This window comes from Homalodisca vitripennis, chromosome 1 (assembly GCF_021130785.1).
Source record: "Homalodisca vitripennis isolate AUS2020 chromosome 1, UT_GWSS_2.1, whole genome shotgun sequence".
NCBI classification, from domain to species: Eukaryota; Metazoa; Arthropoda; class Insecta; order Hemiptera; family Cicadellidae; genus Homalodisca; species Homalodisca vitripennis.
In genome coordinates this window covers 193170256-193188491 of record NC_060207.1, presented here as the reverse complement: position 1 = coordinate 193188491, position 18236 = coordinate 193170256, and the positions used below count along the sequence as shown (strand labels likewise).

The following is an 18236-nucleotide window of genomic DNA, read 5'->3' as shown; positions in this document are numbered from 1 at the left end:
ATAGTACCCATATTGAAACTCAGATCACGTTAAGGCTCGTAAAAGTTATCTTTGGTACTACTAGTATTATATTTCTGATAACCTAATACAAACCTAATTATATAGTGTAATACAAATTCATAGAGAGGGACAGAGTGGCCTAATTCTCGCCGACATACCTTAGTTTTGAAAAAATACCAGAACAGATCGCGATAATGACATATCATTTTCACAGTCATAAAAATAAAGATATTTCTAATAACGTTGTTTTTTGTGGGTTCCCGTTAAGAAACGCCATGGCAAAGAATAATAAATTTTTGCCTCTAGATAATACCAAATTACGCACATTTTATAAAGTAAACAGCTGTTTTAATTAGCAAAAATTTCAAAGATATTGTGTACTGAAGGACAATACGACAGTATATGCGTCACAGTAACGAAAATAGTTGAAAGCTCAGTTACCCGATAGTTGTCGTAGGAGCTTTAGCTTCATTAATTTCTGCTTTAGGCTGTTAGCCTAACTGACAGTTTACAGCTCAATAAGCAGTCAAGTTCTTTATCTAGTTTTATGAAAGGCTATTAAGAGTTAGCTCTTTGAGTATGAGTATAACATTGATTGCATGATTATCAGAACTCTGATAAATAATAAACTACCCGCTAAATAAACGGATTTCAGGATGTATCAGTTTGTATTAAAACTGCTTTCAAATATTTTTTAGTTGTGATATGAAATCCACCACATAATTTGTTGTCCTTACTTTATGTATTTGAATGAAATTTTCTAACAACCTAAAGACTGAACGTGTTTTCTTATTGGAACAGATTTATTAAATAAAAATATAGATCCTTCATTTACATCAAGTAAATTGAACGTAAAACCTGCTTTAGAATATTGTAAGAAGCTCCTGAGATTATTCAGATAATTTTATCTTATTTATTAAAAATCCTAACCGTAAAACACGATGTGAATGAGCAATACTCAAAGTTTATAGTTATGCAACTTAAAACAATTTAAAAATACACCTCTAGTTTTTAAATTATAACCTAATTATTTTCGTACAATACGTAACTTTAATGTATACTTCCAGTCATATCCGGCTATAGAATCAACCTATTGATGATGAATATTTTTATATATTCGTCGATAATTCCAAACCTTATTTTAGCTTCAGTTTGCCGAAACAATTGAAATTAAAAATTAAGGCATATAAACTTTAATATGTTACAGTTTTAAATGGAACTTTAACATTTATTTGTAAACATTATTAACATACTAATATATAGTTTTGTCAAATAAAAGTAAAAGTATTTATTTTGGTTTTGATACCAACTGAATATTTGTTTTAGGTCTTCCTTTTTGCTGTAGTCACTCTCGCAGTTGGACAAGTCCAGAGTCAGTCTGGGTCGGCCAAGGCGGAGGATGTTAGACCCAAGCAAATATTTGGATACCCCGTAGACCGCGGCTACAGTGTACAAGAGCGGGGTCCTCAGCAGTTCGCACCAGTGACGGAAGAACCGTCCAGGGAGGATCAGTACTTCAGGGATAGCTCATCACGCACTCAGCAGCAGCAGCAGCAACCGTCACTGTTCACTCCTGAGCAGCAGCAAGCCTTTCTTCAGCAGCACTACCAAAACTACGCTCAGTTGTTGAATCAGCAGCAGCAGTACCTGAGCAGTTCTCAGCAGCAGCAACTGTACCAACATCAGCAACTTCAACAGCAGCAGCTTCAGCAACCACAGTTGTCCCTGCAACAGCTTCAGCAACCACAGTTGTCCCTCCAGCAGCAACTTCAGAAACAGACACCACTGCAACAGCAACCACTTCAGCAGCAACGTCAGCAGCAAAGTGATTCAGTAGCTTCCACCATATCCCTGCTGGGAGTCCGCTACTCTGCCGCACCCTCCGTCGCCCACACAATGTTCCGCACGAACACCGGCGTCAGCTTTTCCTACTGATGTCACATGAATAATTCTGTTTGTATAAAAAAGTGTTAAACCCTCAGAAGTGCTAATTTATTTTTAACATAATTTTTAATAATTGGCGCATAGCCTATTAAAACCAGGGAATTATCGCGCACAATGAATACAAATTCAATTTAGGTATTTTATAAAAAGGAATGGTAATTAGGTACTGAGTAAGGGTTTTAAAATTGAGTTTCACGAATATTTGAAAATTCTAATTTTCATTGTGGCAAATTTTGATCTACGACAGCAAGTACATTGGCAAAAAATAATGTTATTTATTTTATAAATAATTAAATTGATTTTTCAATGTTTTAAAGTTGCGTAACATACTAATCAGTACCTACGTATTCCAACAAATTGTAAAAATTACAAAAACAAATTTATAGTTATTATTTGAAAATCGACAATCAATATTTACATAAGACAAATTATTTCCACTCAATAAAACTTTAAAATCGTGTAAATACTTATTACCTCACTACCACCTCGGTTTTGTAATAATTTTCATCTCTTCCCCATTCTCTACACAATTGCATATTGATGGGACGGTTCATATTTGTTTTAGGCGAGAACCTTTGGAGACAGATTTGTATTTTTATGGGATTTAAAAACCAGAGAGCAAACGCGCCCACTCTTGAAAGGAAGAGTAAAAGTCTTATTATTTATTCTTAAACTTTGCTGGAAAATCAAGAAAATTTCAATTTTTATGTGTATTATTAGAAGCATGATATTTAGGGTTTGTTTGTTCAATTTGTATCAAACATAAAGCCACAGGTGTTAAATTAAGTTTGATTGAATAATACAAGCAAAAGTAAATGTAGAAAAACAAAAAAGCTAATTTTAATTTCAGAATTTGTTTCCTCAGAGGGTGCATTGCCTGAAAATACTTTATTCATGTAATTCATCAGAAGCTGAGTAGAATATAAAAAAGGATACATACCTCAAGTCCCTCATAACAAAACCCCAATGTTTGAAACATGACGGAAAATAACACATAGTGCAAAAACGTTGTTTTACATCTAACAATATGCCATAAGTCAACGTACAAATGTTCTCAGTATTGCCAACTTTAAGGAAATCCATCATAGTAACTACCCCAATCAAGAAAAAAACTGACAACCATTTAAGAAAATTTTGACCGGTAAAATTTGGACTCATTTATCATCGCTCGCTATCCCCTGCATTGTCATATACCGATGGAAAGGATTGTATTCAATTTTTACCAGATCCGTTGTACAGTATAGTGACTGTACTTTTTCTCGTAGCTTTTATTTGTGAAAGAAAACAGTGTTAACTGTCATATAATTGAATTTGAATATGTAGTAATAATTTGAAATCGAGACATATTATTCTATCACAGACAGAAATCATGATCAGTTGTGACCACTTGTGTATAAAGACCAAATGCTTAATTTTTTCTTTCTTTAAATATAAATATCAAAGTATATATCGATTGAAAGCTCGTTTAATACTCATTATTATATACTGGTAGTAATACGAAGAAGAGTTAGATTGGATTCCTTTGACTACCAAAGGCTCTATGAATGTAAATTCCAACAGATATTGCGGCCAAATATTCCATTAATTGAAAGATGATTGCGTCAGTTATTCCGATTACCTGCAATATCATTTCAGTGGAAATCTATTTGTGTTTGAAAATTATATGAACCTTGTTACAAAAACTTTGTACTTGATTTTACCCTATTTTCTCAGTATATCAAGAACAAATAATTTTATCTAATCAGCTAAATTATGTTTTAGTAGAAATTGTTAGTTCGCCGGAAATTTGCACACAGTTATGCTCCTTTAGTTAAATAATCCAGCTGTGTGTTAGTTTTAAAGACAGTACAAGTGTTATCTTGCAGTATTATTTAGGATGCATAGAGATCCTTTATATTATCCTCCACAACACTCCATCACTGCTCCTCCAGTTACTGCTGAAAACGTTAACGATGAATAATTATTTTCAAGAAAGAATACTTTAATTTTCTCCAGACAGATCCGAATACTGACTTATATAGTTTATTCGTGGAATTATTATACAGGGTAAATAAAACCTATTACATTTTTAACTAGCACAATTAGACAACCCAAACTTATTATTTGTTGTGAAAAAATTAACGTCGTTCGCTGATTTCAATCTAATCTATATGTATAGAAGGAAATCTTCTGACTACCTGATTCATCAACGCCCAGCTAAAACCATGAAAGACAGACATGATATTTATAATATAGGTTTATGGCCTCTAAAGCCGCAAACACTCCATAAGAAATGCATTGCAGTATACACATTTTATTAAATTAAAGAACCTGTCACAATGTAATAAACCTTTCTATGTATTCTACTACTTTAAATTTGTTTACATTTATAGCCTTGAAAGTACAGAGTAAGCTTGATGGTAAAAACAATTCTTATGCAATCTTTATGCAAAAACAGAGTATACCCAGTTAAAAAATTAGAAGTTCAATAAAGTATGCTTTTAACTAATATTAAGCATACAATACTTGACCAACAGTGTAATGCAGATATCGAATACACAATTAGTATCAAACATTAGGTGTATATTTATTTGAAGAAAGTTGTAAAACTTTCAATAGTTGTTTTGACAGAGGTAGACTTCTCAGACTTGCATATTTATATATATTCTTGATCTAAATTTAAATGGTTGTAAACATACACTTTTTGACATATTTTACTGATCAATATAACAAAGCAAATCGTGGCGTCGGAAATATAGTTCTTTCGAATCAGTAATATTTCTACACGGGCAAAGACAAAAATATGATCCAAGAACAATTTATCTTAACATACGTAAAATATGCTTACTTCAGTTCATTCTCTCTCTCCTCACTTGTCCCCACTAGATGCCAGCTAGTGAATATTGTTATGAACTGTAGCTCAACACTACAGCCGATTCCGTGGAAGGCGCGTCAGGAGGATGCAAATACTCTCTCCCTTTTGTTGATACAAATTATATGTTATCATTTTTGGATAAGAACTGGAACACGTTTACTCTGTGTTAAACTCCGTAGAGTTTGCATCAACACTCTACGGATTTAATTTTAAATAAAGGTTCTTGAAACTTGTTACAAACCTTCAAATAAGAAACTAACTAAAAGTCCATCTGATCATAGCAACCGATTTAATTTCTAGTTACTAATTAAGTAGACGAAAGGTACTATGAACAGAAAAGTGAAAGATATATGGTAATTATAATAAATACCAGCAAAAACATGCCTACACCTTTATTAATATTATTGGAAAAAAAACTATTAAAATGTTAGTTGTGAAAATTGTATAATTTTTATATTTAATGTCACTCGTATACAAACTTATGTAAAACTCCATCTCTCCTCTGAAAGTATTAGTTCTAATACTAGGAATTGCAATATCTATATATGGATGTGTATAATAATGTGCATGTATATACATGTTAAGCTTTTTACTGATTGGTATGTAACAATCTTACACTTTCGAGAAGCATGTTATACAAATCTTCAACTTTTCCTGTACTTCAAGAAGCTTTCACATAATTTGATTCAAAGCGTCTTGAATGGCTGACTTGTTTTAATGAACTGGTATTCTTATTGATTCCCGTCCTTTGTGAAAATGTATTCGCGGAAACAACTTGAGTCAGTATTTCAAACCACACTTGTGTTACGAGAGAGCTCTGTATTGGTTCGTCAAATATTGGAATTACGGATAACAGTCTCACATTTAGTGGATGAATAAATATGTATTTTGCTATATCAGAATATTTTAAGAGAACATTTCTATAAAAATCAAACAGAGTACCAGCTGGGGTTTTTCAAGCTAGTATAAATTATAAGTCAAATATTGTTTGATTTATAAAATAATGTTAAAAGTAGAAAATGCTATTGAAAGTAATAAAACCTTTAAGCGATCTCTTTTATTATCAAATGATTATGAAATGACCATAGCGTACGAGAACGTATTGCAAATTTTCAAAGTTGGCCTTAATTTATATTTCCAAGGAATAATATTCTGAACCACCTCGTTTCTTCACTTTACAGGTTGAATCGATTGCCGTTGCAATTTCGTAGAGTTTAATCAAATCATGAATGTTGACGGGCCAGTCTTCTTCTAATTTCCACATCGATTGATCGAATGTGATATGTAGTGATACCTATAATCTTTTTGCCTCAAGTTGTAAACATAATACGTTCGTGTTCTTCAGTTCGTAGATATTCTTTTTATACTCGTGGCATACCATTGACCAGGAAGCTACAATAATTACAGGAAGGATGTAGAAATGGTTTGAAGTAAAAGGTGGAACACGTTGCAGTTTGCACTCCTCAATCTCAGAAACGAGAATTTTAAACCTTTGAGGTCGGCCGGGACAGCGTCTGTCCCACTCGTGATGAGTGGCTGAGCAGCGCCCGGGACAGCGTCTGTCCTGGCATACTTGGGTGGCTGAGTAGCGAGCGGGACACCTCCTGTCCCGCGCTCTAGTGCTTTGTTCTTTATTTTGTATCTCCTAAACAAACTAACCTTTTCATGCCAAATGTTTTTTTTTGTTTCTTAAAAGTTTGTATTTTTTACAAAAAACAAATCGAAATTATTGACTTTGTTTTGGAACGTTTACATGCAAAGAAACTATTCTTTCATATTTTGAATACCACTGTATTTAACAGCTATATTCTCTACAAACCTGAAAATGGAACAAAGAAGCCCCTTAGTGACTTTCGACTAAAAATAATTTGATATTAAAACTAATTTCAATGATAAGTATTTGAAAACAGCTTCATTCTAGGTATTTTTACCACAAAACACGTTTAAAATGTAATGAAACACAAGTTTTTCAAACTAAATTAATGTAAAACACATATATTAATCGTCGGAAAATTCGTAAGATTAACTCAAAATAAAGGTAATTAAGTTTTACAAAATAAAAACTTTACTTTGATCCAATTGAATAAAAAACAAGAAAGTTAGAGGCAAATAACTAGAACGATTCGCGGGACGTGAGATTTGAGTGAAATACCTCCGCCCAGCGATGGCAGGCAGGTCTCGCGCGCACCGCCACTCAGGCACAGTGCACGTCAAATAGCGCCGACGTCAAAGGGATAAAGAGATTATATGATCGTAATTGTAGTAAATGACTAATGAAAGTAAATAAAACCAATATATTCGTATTAATGCTGGATTCCCCGTAATATTTCATAGTACATTACATTCAAGGCCTTTTTATTCAGTAGTAATATTTGTTTGCGTACCTTACTCATTTTTCACAACTGTATTTCTCCTGATAGCATAAATTCATCATTTCAAGATATTTTGATCAATTTAGAATAATTGGACCTAGCAATACTGAACTTAATTAAAGTAATTAAACAATTAATGGTCAAGTCATGTTTGGAACATTATGAGGTGACAGTGAATGTGACAGAATATATCAATGTTTTATCCTGATGAACTACTTACGGAGTAATAAATAAAATCCAGAACTGCTATTTTAATATATAGATCGGTTTAGCATTTGCTTTAAACCTTGTAGATTGCTGCAAATTAGAATTTTTCATCACTCGGAGCAAGATTTGTTATTTTCTGTATGCAATCGTGTTTTTCAAATAAAGCGAAGGCTTAGTAGAAACAAGAACACAGTTTGAGGTAAATGCTCTGAAAAACTTTGATTGTAGGCTTGTGTATTTCAATGGTTATTCTTCGTTTCAAAGTACATATGCTATCATCTAGTTATAACTGTTTAACTTCTTTACTTTGCCGAGTTATTCTAATTAATTTAATGTAACTTCTAATTATGCCGATGACATTAACAGCGGCTCGTGGCTATGCATAATATCTAAACATGAAGGGTATTATTTCATAATTGTTATAATAATTGTCACAATGCATTGTTATTATCGTTTATTTTAAATAATTTTAAAATTATGTTTTAAATAAAATTTTGTAGTTAGAGTTAATTTTAAAAATCTCTATTGTGAGGTCACGGAAGAAAATATTATATTTATGGGCCAACTTAAGTATAAAAAACAGATGTTATTTGTGCAGAATGAAGAAAACTTTATTTAATCTTGGTAAGTCCATTTGCTATAGTTGAAATCCAGTTGAAATATACACATTATCATATTATAGCGGTACTACAGGTAAAGGAGTTTTAATATAGAGTTAATGGTTCAAAAGTTTGAAATAGCTCAATTCCTTAACCCTCCAACTGTTGTTTATCAAAATTTTGATAAACATAACCCTTAGCGGATTGTTGTTCATCAAAATTTTGATAAACAAACATTCCCTTGCATAATCACTCATTACAGTATATTCCGGCAACGTATCGATTCGATTCATGCACCATTGGATTTGGGGAAAAAAAGCCTAAGGAATACTATAGTTTTATTCCTCTTTGTATTGTAGTTGCAACGTACCAAGTTCGTAGTTTGGAACGTAAAAGAAGATGATGCAATTCATTGTGACCGCCATGTTGTCGATGCCTTCTGAGTGTTGTTGATGTGACGCGTCTTGTTTATTAGTAAGTTTTAGTAGGTTTATTTGTGTTTTAGTGTTGTGTTTAGTGTGTGGTAAATTGTTAAATATTGCAGTAGTGCAAATAAATATATTTTAGAATAAATAAATTTCTTTTTACTGAAATATGTTTGATGAATTATCGAATCTGTGTAGGCTATTGCAAAATGACTTTGCTAAAATTCATTTCACGTAGTTTGTTATTGTTTTTCACTCACTAAACGTTATTGTAGGCACTCTTTTAGTTCTGAAATAACAATTTTCACAACCAAATATATATTTACCGTAATTTCTTTGGTTATGTATGATAACTGTTTGGACCATTCCAGGGTCATTGTTAGTCGCGTAGGCTATATACTGTTATATTAGTAATACATGTAGTTGTGGAATCAAAATATATGTAATATATTTAGACACAGTTTATGGTTTTCTAAAACTACATAACATTTTCCATCAGATGGAAACCATAGATTTATAAATTTGGATATAATACAAGCTTTGAAACACATTTTATACTTTGCTGTTTGAACATTTTTCGCAAAAGTTTTGAGTAACTTAATGACAAAATGAAACTTTTTTCGACTCTTCAAAAAAAAGTTATGGAATTTATTTTACTACTGCTGTATAGTTTACTTCATTCTGAGTAATAAAATATGCAATATACAGCCGACTCTCGATAATTCAAACATTCGATAATTCAAAACTCTTGGTAATTCGAACGAAATGGCCGGTCCCTTGAAAAACTCTCGCTATTTCGAAATTTTTCAATGCATTTTTATACACTCAGAATCAGAAAAATCTTTATTCGAATGTTACACATGGTGTACATGAATGGCGTCACATGATTAATAAAGTAAATGGTTAAGTTTACTAAATATGATTTACATTAGTATCTAACCAAATATAATACAATGTAATTTTAATGATTGTAAAAACTATTGTGAATTGTATAAAATTCAGAAAAGGAGTACAACGGCATTTCAGTCAGATAGCTTTTAAGTTTATTTTTAAATAATTTATTATTTTCTATTAATTTTATATTGCTTGGTAGCAAATTAAAAAATTTAGCTCCTATGTATATTGGTTTTTTACAGAAAAAGTGTAAGTTATGTTGAGCTACTGCCATATTATTTCTATTCCTTGTATTATAATTATGGGTCTCACCACTCTTGCCTAAGCTATGAGTACGGTTCATCACTGACATTATAGTTTCATATATATATATGCACTGTAAACCGTCATGATACCCAGTTGAGGAAAGTGATCCTTCACACTTTCATTCCATTTAAGTTTTAAAATGACACGAATTGTTTTTTTTTGTATCACTAAAATTGAATTTAAATTTTTTATTGATGTGGATCCATATAATGAGATACCAAATATAATATGTGAATGGATATGTGAAAAATAAATCATTTTTAGAATTTCTTGTGAGCATAATTTTGACATTCTGCGAAGAGCATATAAACCAGAGTTAATTTTTGAAACTATTTTTTCTGAATGTTTATTCCATGTCAGCGAACTGTCTAACGTTAAACCCAAAAACTTTACTTCTTCTTCTTTAACTATAGCCACTTCATCTATTTCTATATGAGGATTAATTTTATTTCTGCATTGGTTGGTACAAAATTCCATATAAGCTTGTTTTTGTTGGATTTAAAATTAAGTTGTTTTCTTTGAAAAACTGATTTACTTTTGATACGCTGAGAAAAGCAAACTCCTCTATTTCTTCTTTAGATGAAGCAGTAATTCTTAGAGTGGCATCATCAGCGTATAAGCATAATTTATCTAGCTCTGGAATTCCTTTTAGGTAGCAGAGGAATAGAAGTGGCCCCAAGATGGATCCTTGAGGAACACCATAAGAAGTTTGTTTTAAAATAGAATTATATTTACTAGTTAAATTGTTCTTGTTATTCAGATTATGTATTTCCACAAACTGCTGTCTGTTTTGTATATATGATTTTAGCCAGTTGTACTCCTTCCCATGGATACCGAACTGCGATAACTTAGTTAGTAACTTAGCATGACTAACACTGTCAAATGCTTTATGGAGATCCATAAATACTCCTATTACCTTTTCCCCTCTATCCACAGAATCAATCACTGACTCAATGAAATCAGTGGCAGCTGTAACTACAGATTTACTTTTTCTAAACCCATGTTGTATGCTATCAAGTAATTTGTTTCTTTCTAAATAGTCAACCAGCTGGTTAGACATTGCACGTTCATATATTTTGGATATAACTGGGAGCATTGCAAGTGGCCGATAATTTGCTGCATCAAACTGATCGCCTTTTTTAAATAGAGGTTTTATTTTTGTAATTTTTAGTTTTTCAGGGAATTGCCCAGAGAGGAAAGATGAATTGACTATATGAAGCAGTGGGTCAGTTAGAAATTCCATTGCATATTTTAATATTGGCACTGGTATGTCATCATATCCAGTGCTATAACTACTTTTTAGACTTCTGATGATTCTAATAATATCATCTCTATCAATTAGTTTGCATTGAAAATTAATATCTGAAAAATTATTAAAAGCATTAAAACTAAGATTTTTTTGAGATGTGTTAAATTTTGCTTTATCCTCAATTGAAGTTACATAGTAATTATTAAAAATGTCACTAACTTTACCAGGATCTGATACTATTTTATTATTGTGCCTGATGTATATATTTTTTGTATTTGGTTTAGTAATACCTGTTTCATAGTTAATGATTTTCCAAGTGTCTCTTTGACAATTTTTAGATCTTTTAATTTTGTTAGCATAGTAATTTTGTTTTTCTTGAATAATTTTATTTTTAAAAGTATTATATTTAAGTTTTACGTTGTCAATGTCTCTTTGCGATTTTGTTCTTCGGGCAGCATTACTTTCAGTAATTAGTTTCTTTTTTTCTAGTTTTAGATCTTCGCTAACCCAAGGTTTTTTACCTAAGTAATTTCTGACCTTTACTATTGGAAAATAAGTATTAAAGTAATATAAAAAGATTTGGATAAAGGTGTCATATTTTAAATGATCTGGAGCTTTATAAAGCTGTGTCCATGTTTCTAAACTTAATGCTAGATTAAAATCTCTCATATTTTCATCAGAAAATACCCTGGAATACTTGAATGAATAATTTTGTTGTTGCACTGAGTTAGATACATAATCGAATATTGTAACTAACTGGCCATCATGATCTGACGACATTGCATTCACACACTCAACTTGAATTTGTGATTGTTTGAGATTGGTTATAATATTGTCTATTGCTGACTGAGTAGTGCTGGTTGATCTAGTGGGGAAGTCTATTAAGTATTTCATATTGTATTGTTTTAATAGGTGTTTTAGATTTTTCACATAAGAATTATTTGTCAAGGTGTTGATGTTAATATCTCCACATATCACTATATACTTGTACCTATTGGTTAGAATGCTAAAAACCGAATTCAGATTTTCCAGGAATATATTCACATTTACATTGATTGGAGACCTGTAGATACCGCCTAATAATATTTTTAAATTACCCCAATAAACCTCAACCAAACATAGCTCAAAAATTTGATCACATAATAAATTTTTTATTGCAGGAAACATTATTTCTTTAATTTTAATGGTGTTTTTTGCCAAAATAATTACACCTCCACCATTCATACTGCACCTAGCATAGTAGGAGTGAGTGCTATAATTTAGAATATTAAGCCTGGTAATTTCATCTTTTTTCATTTTATGTTCTGTAACGATTAGTATGTCTGGTTTTATATCATCTAGAGTAACTTCCAACGGGTCAATTTTTGCGGATAAAAAATTTATGTTTTGGTGGAATAATTTTAAGGCAATAGGAGTATTCTTAACACTGATCTCAGTACCAGTAACATTGTTTAGCTTATTACAACATGTAGCATTGTGCAAAATGCTCTCTGGAAACGATTCTTGGGTTGTTGTTAAGTCTATACATGATTCCTTTGCGGAGGGGTTTGGAATAAAAAATGAGGCACAACTTCACTCTGGCTCTGATTAACCACCTCACTCACATTGACACTCTCACTGAAACTTGATTTCACACTCTGGTTGTAGCTGGTAGACATTTCCTTCGAGGGAAGTAAGGGTGGAAACTCCATCATGGATGAGAAGTTGGCTGGCTGGTCAACAATGCCGGCAGGTATCTTACTCTGTAAGTTGTGAGGAATGAAATTGTTCAGAGTCTTCACAAAGTCAAGGTATGGAAGTCCGTTTCTTAGTTCTTGTTTAGAATGTTCATTATATGTGATTATTCGAATAGAAGCTCCAGTAAGTTGTTGAAATTTTATTATGTTTGCAGCAAAAACACTTGGCGAAATTTTGTCTCTAGTACAACCCATAGGTGGGTATATAAGGTATTTCAATCCTCTTCTGATGAAGTCTTCTGTCAGATGTTGAAATGCTAAACTATAGTCTTCTATAGTAGGTTTATTGTAATACTTAGGTTTAGTGATCAGTCCATATATTGTAGCACCATTTTGTAACTTTTGACGTGATAAGTGATGGGAAAGGCAGCACAAAGGCTTTCCAAACTGTTCCTTAAAAATCGTTGCCACACCTGCACTCATATTCTTCTTACTGTCAAGATCCGCTGAAATGCAGTGAGCAAAAGCAACCTGCTCATTATACAAGAACTGTGGTATCACATTTTTAAAATTGTCTTCAATAATTTGTATATTTCCCTCTGAAGAGTTAGCTGTCTGAGATTGAACTGAAGTGTAGTTGGGAAGGTGATCAGCAGGTTTTGAAATAGGTTGAGTAGTTGTATCAGCGGATTCCAAGTGACAAGTGCTTTCATTAATATTCTCGAGTGCATCAATAATCATATAGGACAGCTTTTTCTTCCCTCGATAATTTAAATGCAGTCCATGCGTTGTGAAATGACATCGTCTCAATACATCCAAATCAATAAGGTGTACATTCTTCATTCGTATTGTTATTTCTCTTATATAATTGTTTACCAAGGCTATGTCATCATGTATAGGGTTATTCTTGTGTGCATCGTAGCGCTGAGGGATCGTTGTGATGCACACGGCTCTCATCTTACTAAGAATGTGTAGTTCATTTTCTAGTTTGTTGTAGAATGTTGTAGTAGATTTCTGCAACATGTCATTAGTTCCTGCTATTATTATAAGTGGCTTACAATGAGATTTTGCAGCATTATTCAGAACAGTTTTAATAGTGGCTCCTGGAGTAACTAATCCATCCAAGTTTATTTTTCCTTTACTAAAATTATTAATTATTTCGATTATACCTCTTCCTTGACTATCTGAGTAGAATTCTGCATTTATTCTGTTCTTGAGTTTATTCACTTTAGTATAAATATTCCTATTTCTTGATGTTTTGTTATTTAATTTGTTATCTTTTCCATTATTAATCTTGCTTGGAGTTTTATTTTCATTCTTAAAATATTTTGGAACGTTATTACTTTGACCCAGAATATATTTGTTTGACATGCCAACCTCTCTCTGAATAGTGTATTTATCATTGATATGTTTACTTCTAGGCGTGGTTTTACTATGTTTAACTTGAGTCCACTCGTTGTTATTTAGAACACTACCTTCAGTCTGTTGATTCAGTTTCTCCTCTGTTGAATGTGGTAATGCTTTGTGTGAACTGGGATTGGCAGTAGGAGGAACTGATGATTTCACATGTTCATATACTTTAAAAATAATTGACCAAAGTGTCCTGTTTTCAATTATGACATTGTTTTTTATTATATAAGCCATGATAGAGCGTTTTTGTATAAGATCAGCCTCACTTAACATGTTTTCTTTGATTTTGTTAAGACTTGGGGTTCCATCGTTAATAATATTGTATACAATCCAGTCTATCACATAGCAGGTAAAAATACCACAATCATAACAGTTTGTTTGTTGGGGTCCATTGATCATCTTGATCACAGGTTTATGGTTACCGCTCAGATGTGCACATAGCTTATTTGCAATAAGTTCAGCAGAGGGATAATTTTTCCCCTTAAAAGAGTCATAGTAAAAGAGATTACTGTCCTCTCTACTGAAGAGTAGGAAGCTCCAGTGTGAACCTCCCTCTTCATATAGAGTTATTGCATCATTTACTGGGATGAACAGATACTTGTATGTTGATAAATGTAATGGGTTTATTAAATGGTCAAAATCATCCAAACATTTTATGCCATGACTTATAACAGGATTCAGTATTAGTCCTGACTTGGATTCTAAAAATTTATTATTAATGATATCAAAATATTGATAAAGAGTTGAGTCTGATACCCAGTTTTTACCAAGTAGTTCATTTGTTGTCATAATGGAGTTGTAACTCTCATCTGTTTGTGCCGATGTGGAGGAATACTGAGGAAGCGAGATATGAGTTTTATAATTCAGACTATCATCAGTCTCAGTTTGTGCTGATTCTGAGGTATTTGTACTAACAGTGGTTTTGTCGAAGGTGTCCTCTAATGTCACATTACACTTTCTTGTAGAAAAGTTAAAGATGTCAATTTTGTAAGGTAGTTTATTATCTTCAATATACTCGTATGTAGCCAGCTCTTTCTTTGATCTAAATATTTTGCCCTTAGGGGATTTTATGTACACATCTATTTTGCCTTTATTTACACCTTTCTTCCTGACTATCTCTTCTCTTATCCAGCCTTTAGGTATTTTACTGTCATTTTTTTCAGTGTCCATTTTTAGTGATAAGTAACTTTCTAGTAATTCTCAATTTATCAGGTAGTTTTTATTTATTTATTTATTTTTTTTTCAATTTGTTTTGGTCATAATCATAGGCATATTAATGTAGAGTTGTTTATACATAAATATTTCTTAAGCGTACTTTTTACTTAAACAAACACTATTTTCTTGTTAGTTTGTAAAAAACTAAATACATAATAATTTAGAATGTCCAGTCATTTTTAATCACATAAAGAAAGAGAGAGAAAAGAAAAAAAAGTTTTATATTAAACAATAAACAACCAATTTCACACAACAATCGCTCGTTTCATTTAATTTATGAATAGTCAAGAAAGCAAAAAGTTATGCCCTGTGTTGGATTTGATCCTGAACACTTGAGATTGGAAGTACACAGCTATACCACTGAGCTATCTTTCGTACTGATAAGAGGAGCTAAAGGTCAGTTGAGCTGCACTCTGTATTTCGAACTTACCGCAGAAGACAGACTAATTTTGAACACGCAGTAATTCGAAGTCTTGTCGGCGGAACTCTCTATAATTCGAAATGACGTAAACGAATTGAGGTTAGGCCGATACAGAACACGCAGTAATTGAAGTTCACTCGACAGAACTCTTTGTAATTCGAATTGAGAGTCGGCCGGTGGGAAACACGCATTTCAACTTATTCCTGTCATAACAAGAAACTTTGCATCCTGTGTCCCAGAGCATACTCTTTGCAGTGTTGGTTATGTTCGACGCACTATTTGTGTTAAACAAGGTCGTCGATGAGGCACGAATCAACAAGAAAAAGCAATCAAAGATAACAGATTTTTTCAATTAATCATTAGAATTTAATGTTCTTTAAGTTTTGTTAGTTTGCCGTATGACATTGTGTGTTTAATAAAAAAACTCTTGGTAATTCGAATAGTTTTCTTTTCCTCTCAATAAATCGAAACTCTCGGTAATTCAAAACTCTCACTAATTCGAATTTTTTTGCATGTCCCGCCAATTTCGAATTATCGAGAGTCGACTGTAACATGTATTGAAGTAAAACTGTATTAGTAAAACTTTTATTAGCAAACTCTTACATATACACCCTATTTTCACAATTTATGCGCATCGCTGCTTTTTGTTATATAGTGTTATTATAGTTTCATAAATTTGTATAATGCTTATGTGTTTCTGAAACTAGAATAAATTTGACACAAAATGGTACTCTCACTATTATAGTTTTCTTACTATAACTTGGTTTGCTAGGTATGGTCCCCCCCAAATAAAAAAAAAAAATGTAAATTTTGAATTTCATGGGAAAAAAATTTTAGTAAACATTTTCTTAAGGCCAAATTTAAATACTAATATTATTATATGTTTAATTCTGAACACAAAAATATATACTTCTATATATTACTTTTAATTTATATTTTTAATAAATTTTTTAAAAAACCCTTGCACGAGGCTCGAAAACATGCCGCCACTACAGGAAAAAATGACCGCCAGTTGGAGGGTTAAATGTGACTGTAGTAGCCTATAGATGGATTTGATTTTTTATGCCTAAGTTATTGTAATAGAGCATTTTAGTATTTAAACGCCTGGTTCTGAGGGGGTGACGATTCATTCTAAACAATAAAAAGCCAGTTTTAATAAACATGTATTATGCCGAGCCTCAGAGGGCCAAATAATTAGGTCTGCAGTTGACATGATGGGTGATAATTTCTAAACACAATTGTCTCTCACAAACCGGCCATACATTGATGCGTTTATAGATAATATAGACAAGTAAAATACTACTTCCCTAAATTCAGTTTTACATTAAATTTTGTATTTTACTGCCAATGAAAATTAAATTATTGGCCAGATAAATTGTGATATATTGATTAATAGTAAAGTGAAACCTGCAGTTAAATAAAATAAGGAATTGTGTCTATGAAGTAAAAATAAAAATAATAATTTGAAATAAATCAAACTAACATATACTAGTATTTTATACTTACATGCAAAGTGAATTATTTTATTTACTATTTCCTTCAATACCATTCTTTTATGTAATGATATGATAGTGGGTGATATATAAAATATTATTAAAAATTAAAAGCTTATATAATAAACCGGAAATATTGATTCAAAAATTTACATATATGAAGACTTTTGATCCAATATGAGAAAATGTTGTCCTCTTAGAAGAATAAACTTAGAAATTGAACTTGGTCCTAAAAGGACCTTTGCGCTACCTCTGTTGTTACAGGACATTCTAGATGGGTAAGTATGGGGGTAGAGGCCGCCTCGTGATCCATGAGAAAGGATTTTGAGAGTTAATCGCAGTCATGTCTCTTTGGAAGAAGGGTATGCCAGCTTTGTACCAGCCTCTACAGTCAAAGTGGGTAGGGGGTGACACGTCTAGATGTTCAGGATATCAACTGGCTTTAACACTTAGGGGGCCAAACCAACTCCAGCAGTAATCACCCGCAGTAAACTAACCCTACCTATCTATTCTTGAACACCTATCTATCCTTATGGTTAAGTGTAAGAGAGGACTTAATAGTCCTAACATCGCCAATTGAATATGTTTTTCTCTGTGTTCAAAGATACATCTTTAATGTAACTTCATTTTATTTCATTTCTCCTTGCCTCCCCTTAGCTCGACATTGAGATCCCTATTAAGTGATGTGCATGCCCTCGACATCAGTAAGGTTTCCCAGATTTAAGTGATAAATGGTTGCTGTAATCAGTGTAGGTTCAACTGGAAGGTATAATATCACCCCTCCTGGGAATAGGAAACTGACCTAATAAAGAAATACATTTCATTTAATATAGAAAAGTAAATGAAGAACATGGCTCGCATAAAATAACTAAAATACATAACAGCTGTATATTGCACATATTGTTCTGAATACACAGAATTTGCAGGTTGTGTTCCTGAAATTTAGAAACGTATGATAAGAGAAGAGAATCAAAGCTGTTTGTGTTGAAACCATGATTGTAAAAACGTCTGAACATTATATAAACATGGACTTATTTTGTGGGATATGTGAGAATTTCTAGCAACATTAGATATTTCAGTTTACTGTTATAGTCAAGCTACTAAACGAGTAATAGAGTTTGTGATTGAACTATATAATTTTATTTGAAGGCTGGTAGTTTGGAGTTAACTG

At 32.2% G+C, this 18236-nt stretch overlaps 1 protein-coding gene across 1 annotated transcript in view; it reads left to right on the top strand.

Annotated features, from left to right (window-relative positions):
• Positions 1-8378: 8378 nt before the first annotated feature.
• Positions 8379-18236, top strand: part of LOC124352962 — a 35309-nt gene continuing 25451 nt past the window's right edge. The window contains exon 1 of the mRNA XM_046802719.1: positions 8379-8450. The gene's annotated coding sequence lies outside the window, so the exon portion shown is untranslated. The remainder of the gene's footprint in view (positions 8451-18236) is intronic.